A 13633-nucleotide genomic window follows, 5' to 3' on the forward strand; every position below is an offset into this window, starting at 1 on the left:
ACCTCCTTCTATAGCATTCCCTTGCCTGGACAATGCCCATTTTAGCTAGGCTCTTAAATTTCCCCCCATATTACTTGGATTCTAGCAGGCCATCTCACATTGTGTTTCCTATGTTGGAATCATCTAGAAGAGGCTCTTAGGTAGGGTCTAGAGGATGACGTTCTCTTTTTCTTGTCTACCTGGCACAAACTTCCCTCAGTGTTTTCTACAAGTGCGACTGGTGCCTGCTGAACTCCACTGGCTTTTCTGTGCTGTCTGAGATGCCTCCAGCCAGCCTTTTACTGAAGACATTTTTTCTAGTGAAATCAGTTTTTCTAGTGAAATCAGAGGACAGCTTCTGGGTCCCTTGTCTTAACCTTCCCTTACAAACCCTGGAGATGTGTGCAGGACTAATCATGGCAGTACAGGCCCTAGGCTACTCTGCAAGACCTGCCTAGACCTAGTCTTGTACCTCACTTAGTATGTGGAGGTGGGAGTGGGAATGGGACTTCAACCTATTGTTTTTAGCTTTGGAGCTGCAGCCAAAACTCTGAGAAAGGAAGAGGCCTATTTTAACATGCTGTTACATTCCTTTAAAAACATCAGATACTGTTTTGTTTTAATTAACTGTTCCAAGTTTACAATGCTTGATTTTTGAAGTTCAGACTCAGAACAAGCATCTGAAGTAGATCATCGGACCCCCATCATTTTGGAAATGAGAAATCAAAGCCCGAGTTAAGTTAATTGACTTATGGAAGATCACACAGCTAATAATGACTGGACAGGGCTTGATCCTAGATCTTTGGCTTCGAAATTTCATGCTCTCCCTATTATATTATCCTGCTTGAAACGCTGCTCTTTAAAGGGGACAGAGACATTTACTTCTGAAATAAAGCTACTTGTATATAAGGATCAAATGAAAATCATAGAGCTGTTTAGTGATTTTTCAAACAGCTTATGAACTGGATGTTGTGATTGTGGATGAGTTTTTGGCTTTTTTATGATTATATATTTATCTTATTATAATGAAACAGAGCATATTAAATTATTCTTCTTAAGTGAGGATGTAGTCTATTATAGGAAATAACAAATGGATTTGATCCCCAGCACTGCAAAAAAAAAAAAAATACAAATGAAAACTGCATTTCTGTAGTTTTTGGAAAGTTCTTTGGAGAATAATAAGGCCTGAGTTACAGTCCTGGGTCTAGTTGACTGTATATCCCTGTGTTGATCACTTGACCTCTTTTGTTTTTTTGTTTTTTTGGTGGTACTGGGGTTTGAACTCACGGCTTCACATTTGCAAAGCAGATGCTCTACTGCTTGAGCCATGCCTCCAGTCTTGACCTCTTTTGGACTCATTTTCTCTAGTGAAACATGGGAAGCCTGGAACATATAAAAGCTATTTCCTAATTCTGAGAAGAAAAATTATCTCTTAAAAACCTTTAAGTGGCTTAGGGATGCAGCTCAGTGGTAGATGCTTATTTGTTATGCATGAGGCCCTGGTTCCACCCACCAACGCCACATGGGGAGGTAGGACTGTGAGGAACAATAGGAGGACTTGTATGAGAAGTCTCAACATATAAAACTTGGGAAATTTATGAAAATAAAGGACTGTGACTTCTTATCAATCTCTAATGTCAACTTCCAATCAAGTGAAATTAGCCTTATCAATTATCAGTTTCCCAAGTAAAACAAAAACTCTGTTTGCCCAAGAGGCTCCACTTCTTAAATCCCACCACCTGTGTGGTCTCCCTAACTATGTGAACCCTCCATTGGTCCCTTTCCACACCCTGCAGACCATTGACCTAATAACTTGATGCTCTTCTGTGTTGCACATGGTGATTCTTTGTGTATTTAACTTTCTTCTCCAGTATGTTCCCTGCAGACAAGTAGCCATGCTTGCTATCTCCATTTCTCCTCCTCTTGTTCAACATAGCCTGAGCACTCAAGGGGACTCCACATGTTTGTTAATGAAAAGTATCTGTTGGAAGGAGGAGGGAGAAAGGTCCAATTAAGGCTCAAGACAGGTGGAGTCCCCAGCTGTCCATGGAGTGGGATGCCCTTGACAGCCAATCTAGAATCTAGAAGACAATGAAATTGATTCTTACTCCTCCAGCTTCCAACGTGGCCCTGGGCAAGGCTGACTACGGGTTGCTTTTCTGTTGCTGTCACTTCCTGGAATTGGACCCATAGTTTGAACCTCTTCTGGAAAAAGGATCATGAGTCTCTTCTTACATGCTGGCTCCAAGCCACTCTGCTTAGGCCAGGCTGAGGGAGAGAAGCTGGCCAGAGCACCGTCTGGGGTATGCTCTGGGCCTCTTGGCAGAGAAGGACAAAACACTCACAGTCAGCTCTGCTGCTTTTCCTTCTTCCCTGTACCATCATGCCTCTCCTCTCCGCATTTCTTGGTCCTCATTCTCCTCTCCCTGGCCACTGTCCCTGGTGGTCTTTCTGACTTTCAGCTTTACTTCTATTATTCATCTCTTCTTTGCTACCTAGACACAGCTCTCACCCTTCCTTTCTAATTCTGGTTAGTTCCACTGTGGTTTTCTAACCCCCCTGAGCAGACAGGGAATAGGGAGGTGACTGTTAGTCTTGTGGACCAGGTGGACAGCTAGGTAACTTTAATATACTTTTCTCATTTTAAGAGCTAGCTATTGTTATTATAAGGTGGAGAAACAAAATGCTTACATCAGACTGTCCCCTCAGAAGCTGGTGTGGGGTCCTGACAGGAGTCACCCTCACTGCATGGCACAGAAATGGCCTGGGCAAAGCGCTGCAATGGCAGGGAGCAGTTGAAGTCCCTTGAAGTAGGCCACACATGCCACGCTGCACAGTTATGAGCTGACGGTGCTCTGAGCACACTGCCTCAAGCCACACATCCAAAGTGCGATGTGGGTGTTTTAATCACTGAAGAGAATCCTTAATTCTGCTCCTTCAGCACATAGCTGTCTCTCCTGTGCCAGGAACCGCGGGGAGCCTGTTGCTTCCCCTCCTGAACTAGATCCAGAGTGTTAGGTGAGGCTCAGTACAATTTTCAGTTGTTATCATATGAGGCCCTTAGAGACGCTTCTCAATTCTAGCAATTAGCCACATAGGGGTCAACCAAGTGTTCTCAGCTCTAATTAACAGCTGTGTTGAATCTGGGACACATACAATTCCTTTGGGCATACGCTCCTCAAACAGAAACAAAACCAGAATATCAAGCTCTTTCCTCCTTATCAGAGGCCATGAAGTCTGAAAATGATTGCCAAGGGTATTCTCAATAAAAATACCAGGAAGCTGAGGGGCTTCTGGACAGAATGTATGGATGTAAAACAAAACTGCAATCTCAACTGTACTCTGAAATTATCCAGCAGGGTTGAGAGGGCTCAGGCAGTGCTGGGGGAGGTGGGGGGATGGGAATTAGGTACCTCCTAATCCCCACGCCCAGAGCCCAGCTACACCCAGCAGGCTACATGATATCATCACCACACAAATCAAAGGCTTCTCTCTGGCTTCAAAAGGAAAAGGAAAAGGAACAGGATACTTTGTGTTGGGAGTCCTGCACTGAGCGGGAACTATGCCGATGCCTGTTCAAGTTGTTCCCTGGGTATTCTGGCTTCTCGCCCTGCCTGACAGCTGCAGGAGTTCAGTAAGAAATCTGAGGGAGAATTTCCTTTGCAGCCATGACTGAGAACCCAGGATCAAGAGCTTTGCAGACAGAAAAGACTACCCTAGCCCAAGTCGTTTATTAGGTTCAACAAGCAGCAGATAAAAAGCAGGGTGGCTGGCCCTCCAGGCCTGGGTGGAGAAAGTGTGTTTCACTCAGATCCAGCCAGCTGAATTTTTCTTCACCAGCAGCAAATGCATAGAGCCATTTAAAAATAAGTATATTTTAATACTGGAATATTTCAGATGAACAGCAATGAATATAATACCTATGGCCCCGGATTAGTAAATGTTAATTTTGTGCCACATTTTAAAAAAGTTTCCATATATACATTTGAGGGAGATTTTTTTGTTTTTTAAAATGGCTTTCCTAAATCACTCTAGAGTAGATTTGGAGTCCTGCTTAGCATTTCCTTCCTACCTTTGAGTTTTTTATTCTTTTTTTTTTTTAAAGTACTGGGATTTTAACTCAGGGCCTTTGCTAGCTAGGTAGAGCGCTTGCTAGGCAGGTACTCTACCACTTGAGCCACACCCCAACCTCCATATATACATTTGAAATATCCCCTACTTCCCCTGGTCCCAATCCCTATTCCCATTTTGAGGTTGGTATGAATTTTCCTAGGTATTCACAACCAAGGGCGTATATTCTTACTACATATGGATGTATCCAGACATAACAATATCCTTCTCTCTGTTTTTGAAATACATAGAAGTGGTGTCATTTTGTACCTCTCCTTTTGCAACACATTTTTATTTCTCTTAATATGCTTCAGGATCAACCACGTTAATACAAGCGAATCTACCACATTCATTTTAACTTCAGAAAGGTTATTATCTGACTGTATCTAGAAGGTATTTATCCATCCTCTCACTGATAGATATTAAATAATTTATTTTGGGGGAGGTTATCAACATCACTGCAGTGAATAGTTTTGTATATGTCTCTTGGGGGAACATATGAAGATTTTTTTAAATCTCTAGGGCAATGATTCTCAAAGTTTTGCTCTTGGGATCCTTTTACACATTTAAAATTACTAAGGACTCCAAATAGCTTTTGTTTATGTGGGTTTTATCTACTGATATTTATGATGTTCAAAATTAAAACTGTGAAACTTAAAATTACTTATTTTAATTTATTTCAAAATCACAATAATAAACTTAAGATCTTTTAACACAACTAGCATGATTTTAATGAAAAATAACTATACTTCATCATAAGCAAGAAAATTTGAAGGCATTGTTTTGCATTTTTGCCAGTTACTTTAATGTTTGCCTTAACAAAAATCAGCTGACTCTCATATCTGCTTCTGCACCAATCTGTTGCAATCTGTTGTTTGATTGAAGTGTATGAAGAAATACAGCCCTCATACAGATAGGTGGTTGTAAAAGGAAGGAGTATTCTTATAACCATAGATAATTTTGGATATTTTTCATCGAAGAAATTAAATCAAAAGTCAGTGAATCCAGCACTGAGGAGGTTGAGGCAGAAGGATCTCATGTTTGAGGCTAGCCTGAGCTACATAATAAGACTGTCTTAAAACAAGTAAGTGAGTAATAGTTTCTTAAAGGTTACTGGCAATGCAAAATCTGAAATCATTTCAATATACTTACACTCTGTCATACAAAACCTATTGATCTTTCTTGATCATTAGTTTACTGAATTACACGTTTTACAAACGTTGACAGATTTTATTATGCAATATCAAATGCATATTTATTTATATCACTGCTGACTTAATCATCAGAATTTTTACCAGTTGGGAAACAATGAAGCTCACGGTGGTGGACACGAGTTTTCCAAAATTCTAGTTTTTGCTCGAAAGCTCAACATTTGTCATTGGCAACAGATGTAGTCAGTCTCTTTCCTTGAAGTGACAAGCTCATTTTGTTCATTTTTTGAGAAAACGCCTGCCAATTCCCCAGTCTGAATAACCATGGTTTGTCAGTCTTTCTTTCATGCAAAAGTGGTATTTCACGAAAAAGTGACTGCTTGAGCTCATAGCTCAAAGCAACGCACAAGCAAGTGTTTCTCCTTGAGAGAGCACCATACTTTGGTATACGGAAGTGCTTAATGTACAGTTCCTGTTTCATTATTCTTAATAGTAAGATCAAAAAGACATGTCCTGGGATTTAATACAATTTACTAGTAATTTTTCTTGCTTCATCTATAAAATAAATTATTAATAGTATTTTGCTTCACATACAGGGCAGGAAAGAACACCGTAATGACCAGAACAGTTTGTTACCATAGCTTTCATTTCTACTAAAGTACCAACACTTTTACTCATGATTTATTTTGTATTGAAGGGCAAGTGAAAAATGCATTGAAAAAAGGGAAATAGACTGTGGAATTATTGGGACCTAGGAGTTACACTTTGCATTTTATTTGTTTATTCGTTGTGGTGCTGGGAATGAAACCCAGGGTCTTGTGCGCTAGATGAGTTTTCTCCCATTGAGTGACATCCATGGCCCTTGGTTTTTTGAGACAGGGCCTCTCTATGTAGCCCAGGCTGGCCTCAAACTTGCCATCCTCCTTTGGAATTACAAGAGTGGAATTACTTGGCTGGAATTACAGGAGCGTATCATCATGAGACAGGCTAGGGGTAGGGAAAGTTCGGGACTCATATGCAGATTGACCAGGGATGTTCTAGACCACCCTCACCTGGCTGGAACCACCCATGCCCCCTCCCCCAATCATTGATTATTGGCTCCTTCTTCCCCCCTTCCCATAGGTTATCATAGGTTTTAAAAGCACCTGAAAGGCAGAAACATACCCTCTCTGCTTCTGGCTTCGACCTAGGCCTCACCATGCTTTCCTTTGTATTTCCCTTCTCTAACTTTTAATAAATTTATACCCACATGTCCTGCAATGGATTCTTCCAGGTGGGATACAAAGAATTTGGAAGTCTTTTGATCACAGACTGCACCAGTGCCATTAACAATCATACTTGACTTACACTTTTACTAGATAATATTAAATTGCCTGGGTAAATAGTTCTCCAGACCCTATCTCAAAAAACTCTTCACAAAAATAGGGCTGGTGGAGTGGCTCAAGGTGAAGGCCCTGAGTTCAAGCCCCACTGCCGCAGGCAGGGGGGAGGGGGGGATGGGAGGGATAGGGGGATGAAGGGAATGGGGGGGTGGAAAGACAGACTTGGATATAGCAGTGATGCTGTACTTGTGTTTTGGACCCAAGGCCCAGACTCCTGAAATTCCATATGCCAGGTCTGGCCACCTGCCCCTAAGCACCAAATAGAGCGGCATGGTGAAGGCAGAGAGAGGAGGCTTATTACATGGCTTGGGACACAGAATGGGAAGAGGCAAAGTAAGCACTCAGCTCATCGTCAGCCATCTATGGGGTACAGACATGAGCTACAGGTTTAAGTAGACGAAAGAACTGGACCAGGGGACAAAGGTTTGCATAGTTAAACAGTCCCAGTCACAGGTGTGTTTTGGTTGACCGTTATCTCAGTCTGAGGGTTCCAAGAGGGGTTCCAGAGAAGATGTTATTGCTGTCATCACTTGAGGGGAGGGATCTGGTTCCCATGAGATGACTGTTCCTGCTCCAGGGTACAGCTCATCCTTACAGGTAATTCTCCTCATTTGGAGGGGTGGTCTATCCTGCAAGTCTCCACTGTTCCTTACAGGAATTTTCAAACCCTTTTCATAAAGATGTTATCAGTTCTGTCCTTTCTGGAATCCAAGGTGATTGCAAAGTGACTGCAAAGAAAATGGCTTAGAGCAAAGACAGATACAAAATGGAGGCAGGGATACAAGCTTCTCCTGTTTTTAGTTTAATTCATGGGCCCACATAAGGAGTCAGTGCTTTTCAGCAAAAGCAATTTGAGTGCCTCTTACAGAATTATCAGACTAGTAATTTAAAACAACTATGATGAATTGCTATGATAGCTTTGTTTCTATGATTCTCACTCTCACATGTTTTGTTTCTCACAAGACCTCCAGGACAATGTTAAATGGCAGTGGTAATAACTGTCATCATTTCTTCCCTGAACCTAAAATGTTTTTAACATTTCACTTTGAATGTAACGTTTGCTGTAAGTTTTTGGTAGACAATCATTTTTCAGGTTAGGAAAGTCTCCTATTTCTAGTTAGCTAAGAATTTTATATGTTTTAAAATCATGAATGGTTGTTAAATTTTATGGAATGCTTTTCATGTATCTTCTGAGAGGGTCACATGGCTTTCCTTCTTTAATTTATTAATGTTTCTGAATGGAATAGATTTTTTTCTTAAGGTAAATAATCATTAAATTTGTATGATAAACTCAAATTGGTTATGATTCAAAAAAACCACATTCTTGGGTTTGAATTGCTGTTACTTTTTTAGGATGGTTTTTACATTTATGTTTTTAATCAAGATTGATTTATATTTTCCTTTCTTGTACAGTCATTGTCTGGTTTTGATATCAAGGATATACTAGTCTCATAAAATAAACTTTCCAGTTCTGTGTCCATTTTCTGGGAATGAATTTTCCTGTAAAATCATATGAACTTCCTGTTTCCTTTGTGGTAGATTTAACTATTATTCCATCTCTTTCCTGATAGTAGTTCTAGTTAAATTTTATAATATAGAATATATATATACAATATATATTATATGTTATTTGTCTTCAAATTTATTGGCACTAATTTGAGCAAAGCATTTTTATTGTATTCATAGATAGTTATTTCATTTCCAATATTGTTTATTTGTGCCTCTTCTTTTTTTTAAATCAAACTTACCAGAAGTTTGCCAACTATATTTATTGAATCTTAGATAGCATCAATTGTAAAATATTTTAAAGATATTAAGATATAAAATCATCTAAACATAGATAAAATATGCCTTCTTAGTCTCATCAAAGGAATAGCATTGTCACAGTGTTTGTTTTTCATATGATAAATTTATGCTTTTATCTTTAATATTTTTTGTACTTTCTAACTTGATTTAGAAACAGCTCACTGATTTTCATTCTTCTTTTTAAAACATATAGATGTGAAGCAGTGCATTTTCCTTCTATGCTATTTGAGCTATGAATTTAATATGCTGTCTTTTCATTGCTACTCATTTTTATGTATTTCACACACATTATTATTTCTTCTTTGAAGACTGAACTAGCAAAAGTATGTTTTAAAATTTCCAAACATTAAAAAAATTATTTTTTATTTCTAACTTCATCACATTTTACTCAGAAAATACGATCTATATATAGATTCTTTAGTATTTATGGTATGGTACATAGTTAATATTTATAAATATTTTCTGTAATCTTATAAATGATCTTGAAATATTATGTATTCTGTAGTGTTTGGACATAGGAGTCTATGTGTGTCTTTTAGATTGAATTTGCTAAGTTAGGTATATACATTACTGAGTTTTTAACTACATTGGACCATTTAATCTTATTTCTTCTGTAAAATATTCCAGTATGACTATAAATTTATTAATTTTTCCTTAGATCTTTGTCAAGAAATCTGCTACATAGCTTAAGATTATGCTGTTAGGTCTGTGTCTTCCTCATGGCTTAGCTGAGTCAACCATTCACTTATGGAAGCATCTATTATGTGCTGTCCATTGAGACAGTGACCCAAATAGCACCGAACAAGAAAACAATCACTCCTTTTATAATTATGGAACAATACTCTATCCCTAACAATACTTTTCAACATTATGCTGTATAATAATAGTGGTATCATACCTGCTTTAAAAAATATGTATAGATATATATGTATATATGTTTCTTGGTATTATTCCCCATCTCTTGATTTTCATCAGCATATAGCAGAACTTGGTGTTTTGTTTTTGTTTTTGTTTTTTTTTGCAGTATATTTGAACTCAGGACCTACACCTTGAGCCACCCCACCAGCCCTTTTTCATGATGAGTTTTTTCTAGTTAGGGTCTCGTGAACTATTTGCCTGAGCTGGCTTCAAACAGTGATCTCCTGCTCTCTGCCTCCTGAGTAGCTAGGATTACAGGCGTGAGCCATTAGCACCCAGCCCAATCTGAGAATTGATGACTTTTCTGGAGAGATGTAATCTTTACTTTTGAATTGATGTATTTGGTATTAATGTTAGCAAATTATTATGTATTTCTTTTTCTGTTTACCTCTCTTTTCCTCTTTTCCTGTCATCTGTGGTCTTCACTGGTTAAAGTCCTCTTTTTTCTATTGGTGGGAAGTTACATAACTGTTTATGTTATTATTTAGCATGTAGTTGCCTCAAGTTAATAAAGAGTTTCATCCTCTTCCCACACAATATGAGGACCTTATATTCTTTAAATTTGGACCTCTCTTTTCCACTTCACATGTTATTCTTGAGTTTTTTGTTGTTGTTGTTTGTTTGCTTGCTTGCTTGTTTTATTTTTTTTTATTGTTTTATTATTCATATGTGCATACAAGGCTTGGGTCATTTCTCTCCCCTGTCCTCACCCCCTCCCTTACCACCCACTCTGCCCCTCCCTCTCCCCCACACCCCCTCAATACCCAGCAGAAACTATTTTGCCCTTATTTCTAATTTTGTTGAAGAGAGAGTATAAGCAATAATAGGAAGGAACAAGGGTTTTTGCTGGTTGAGATAAGGATAGCTATACAAGGAGTTGACTCACATTAATTTCCTGTGCGTGTGTGTTACCTTCTAGGTTAATTCTTTTTGATCTAACCTTTTCTCTAGTTCCTGGTCCCCTTTTCCTGTTGGCCTCAGTTGCTTTTAAGGTATCTTTTTTAGTTTCTCTGCATTAAGGGCAACAAATGCTAACTAATTTTTTAGGTGTCTTACCTATCCTCACCCCTCCCTTGTGTGCTCTCACTTTTATCATGTGCTCAAAGTCCAATCCCCTTGTTGTGTTTGCCCTTGATCTAATGTCCACATATGAGGGAGAACATATGATTTTTGGTCTTTTGGGCCAGGCTAACCTCACTCAGAATGATGTTCTCCAATTCCATCCATTTACCAGCGAATGATAACATTTCATTCTTCTTCATGGCTGCATAAAATTCCATTGTATATAGATACCACATTTTCTTAATCCATTCATCAGTGGTGGGGCATCTTGACTGTTTCCCTAACTTGGCTATTGTGAATAGTGCTGCAATAAACATGGGTGTGCAGGTGCCTCTGGAGTAACCTGTGTCACGTCTTTTGGGTATATCCCAAGAGTGGTATTGCTGGATCAAATGGTAGATCAATGTTTAGCTTTTTAAGTGCTTGCTTGTTTTATTGGTGGGCTTGCTAGGTAGCCACTCTACTGCTTGAGCTACTCCAGCAGCCATTAATGTTATTCTTGATAGGTATTTTATTTGTACTTTTTTTTCTTTATTTTTTTGGTGAACTGGGATTTTTAACTAAGGGCCTGCACTTTGAGCTACTCCACCAGCCTTTTTTTGTGATGGGTTTTTTTGACATAAGGTCTCGCAAACTATTTGCCTAGACTGGCCTCAAACTTTGATCCTCTTCATCTCTGCTTCTTGAGTAGCTAGGATTATAGGCATAAATCACTTTGTTCTAATCTCCAATCCATTTTTAATATAAGTACTGTTGTTTTTTATAATTAATACTTGTATAAATTTAATTTATATATTTACAGTCCAACTCTGAGCTGGTTTTTGCATCTTGTTTTTTCACTTTTCATTGCAGTTTATTTTATCTGGTTCAATTCCAGAGATCTTCATAGATGTTCTGTGAATACTAGTCTCATTCTCCATTTGTCTGACAGTGTCTTTGTTTCTCTTGTTTTAAAAGACACTGCAGCTATGTGTCTGATTTTAAATTGAATAGTTATTTTCTCTTCTTTCTTTGAAGATATTAACTTAGTCTTTAAGATGCTATTACTGCTTCTATGAAGTCTGCTGTCAGTCTAATAGTTATTCTTTTATGGGAATATATCTTTTGTCTCTGGTTGTTTTGGGGAACTTTGTATCTACTATTCTATAGTTGTCCCATCATTTCTAGATTTCTAATGTGTGTGTGTGTTTTCTCCTGCCTGTTCCTTCAGTGTAAGGACTTAAATCTTTCCCTAAGTGTGGTAAAGCTCGACCTGTTAGTATCTTTTTGAACATTGCTTCTCCCTCTAGGAATTCCTCTTAGAGGTAAGTATGCCTTCTGACTATGCCCTCTCTAACAGTGCTAGGGATCCAGACTAGGGCCAAGTACCTGCTAGGCAAGTGCTGTAACTCTGAGCTGTCTCCTGAGCCTCCCCTTCCCTCTCTTCATCACTTAACTTTTTCACAGATTTCCCATTCTCTTTAATCCCTTTTGTGGTACTGAGGTTTGAACTCAGTCCCCGCCCCCTTGCTGAACAGGTGCTCTACCTGCTTGAGACCTGGGCCAGCCTCTTTAATCCTTTTCTACCACTTTTTCTTAGTCTGTGGCTTATTTCAGCCATATTTACAGACATTGCAGAGCAGAAGTTTAAACTTTCTTTCCTTCCTTCCCTTCCTTTCTTCCTCCCTCTTTCCCTTCCTCTCTCCCTTCCTCTCTCCCTTTCTCTCTCTCTCCTTTTTCTCTCTCCTTGAGTGCTAGGGACTGAGCAGGCCTCCTTCATGCTAGGTACATGTTTGGCCACTGAACTACACTCTTAGGCAGAAGTTTTAAATTTTGATGAGGTCCAATGTATTAATTTTTCCTTTTATGAATCAGGCATTTAGTGTCAACTCCTTAATCATTTTAACCTAATACCAAGTTGTCTCTTTCTATATGCTGCTATAGCTAGTTCTTAGGACACAGACTTCCTGCTGTTGTGCACAGGAGTTCTACCTCATGCTGGCTCATTTCTAGAGCTCTTTGTATATTATGAGCTTTTTGGGTGAAGGAGAGGGTGTTTTGTCTTCATCTCAATGCTCTCAGCAGTGGGAGTCACTGTATTTTGATGTTTTACATTTTCTTTTGCCTGGGCTTGAGAAAATGTTATGGGTCCTAGACTAGCTTGTGTCTGACGATACACCTTAAGTGCACTAAACCATGGAGCCCACTTCTCTTTAGGTGCAGAGACACAATCCCTCCCATTGGAGACTTTATCCATCTTTTTCCAGGTATAGAGAGACTTTGCTACAGCTGTTGGCCATTGGGATAATGTTTTTTAAGTTCCCTTGTCACAGACTTAACAAGTGTTAAGCAATCACTATTGCTCAAGCAAGACCTAAGCAGGAGTCCCAGTTCTGTCTCTGCCTTTCTCAAGTCTGTAGCCATGTATTTTTTTCTCAATCCCTAGCCTTGGGCTATAGGTCCTTATGTTCAGATCCAATCTCCCTCTTTGATTTGAGTTTACCCTTTTTTTTTTTCTTTCAATCTTGACTATGTCAAATACAAATGTTTTTGTATTTTTAAATAGGATTTTATTGTATTTGTAGTAAGAGCTGGTTCCCATTAATATCTCATGTTGTCACAATCAAAATATTCCATGTAAGCTTTTTAATATTGCAGAAAATTGCACATCATTTGAGATTCAGAGAATAAAACTAAAGAGCAAAAAAAAAAAATTGAAAGAAGAGATAAGGGAAACAGTCATTTAACTTTTGTTAAAATGACAAAAGTTTGTCAGGGAAGCCCCTAATATTTCTTCACCCATTAAAGTATAGATTTGGATGGAAAGCCCCGAATTTCCTTTGATTTTTCGATCTTTTCCTCTCTGGTCCCATTTCTACTGTCCTCCCCTTTTGCAGAGTCTTGTCCTTTGATTTCCTAGGGTATACTGATGTAAAATCTTGACCTTGTCTTTGTTAGAATGAACAAAAGGGCAGCCATGTTAGAACTGGACCCCTTCTTCCTTGAAGGTAACTTACTGGAAACTCTCCACCCAGCCCTAAAGAAAAATAAACATCCACTGTTAGCCATTTACTGGAAACTCCCCACCTGGCCCAGAAGAAATGACCCACCCTAAGCCATTATCTCAAGAGGGTCAGAGGGCTGTTGAGGATTTTCCCACCCAGTGATCTTCCTGGGACTTCCTCACCAACCTCCAATATCTACTCCATGTCTGTAAGCAGTTGGGGGCTCCAGTTCTCTTGCTGG

This window comes from Castor canadensis, chromosome 12, assembly GCF_047511655.1.
Source record: "Castor canadensis chromosome 12, mCasCan1.hap1v2, whole genome shotgun sequence".
In the NCBI taxonomy this organism is placed as follows: domain Eukaryota; kingdom Metazoa; phylum Chordata; class Mammalia; order Rodentia; family Castoridae; genus Castor; species Castor canadensis.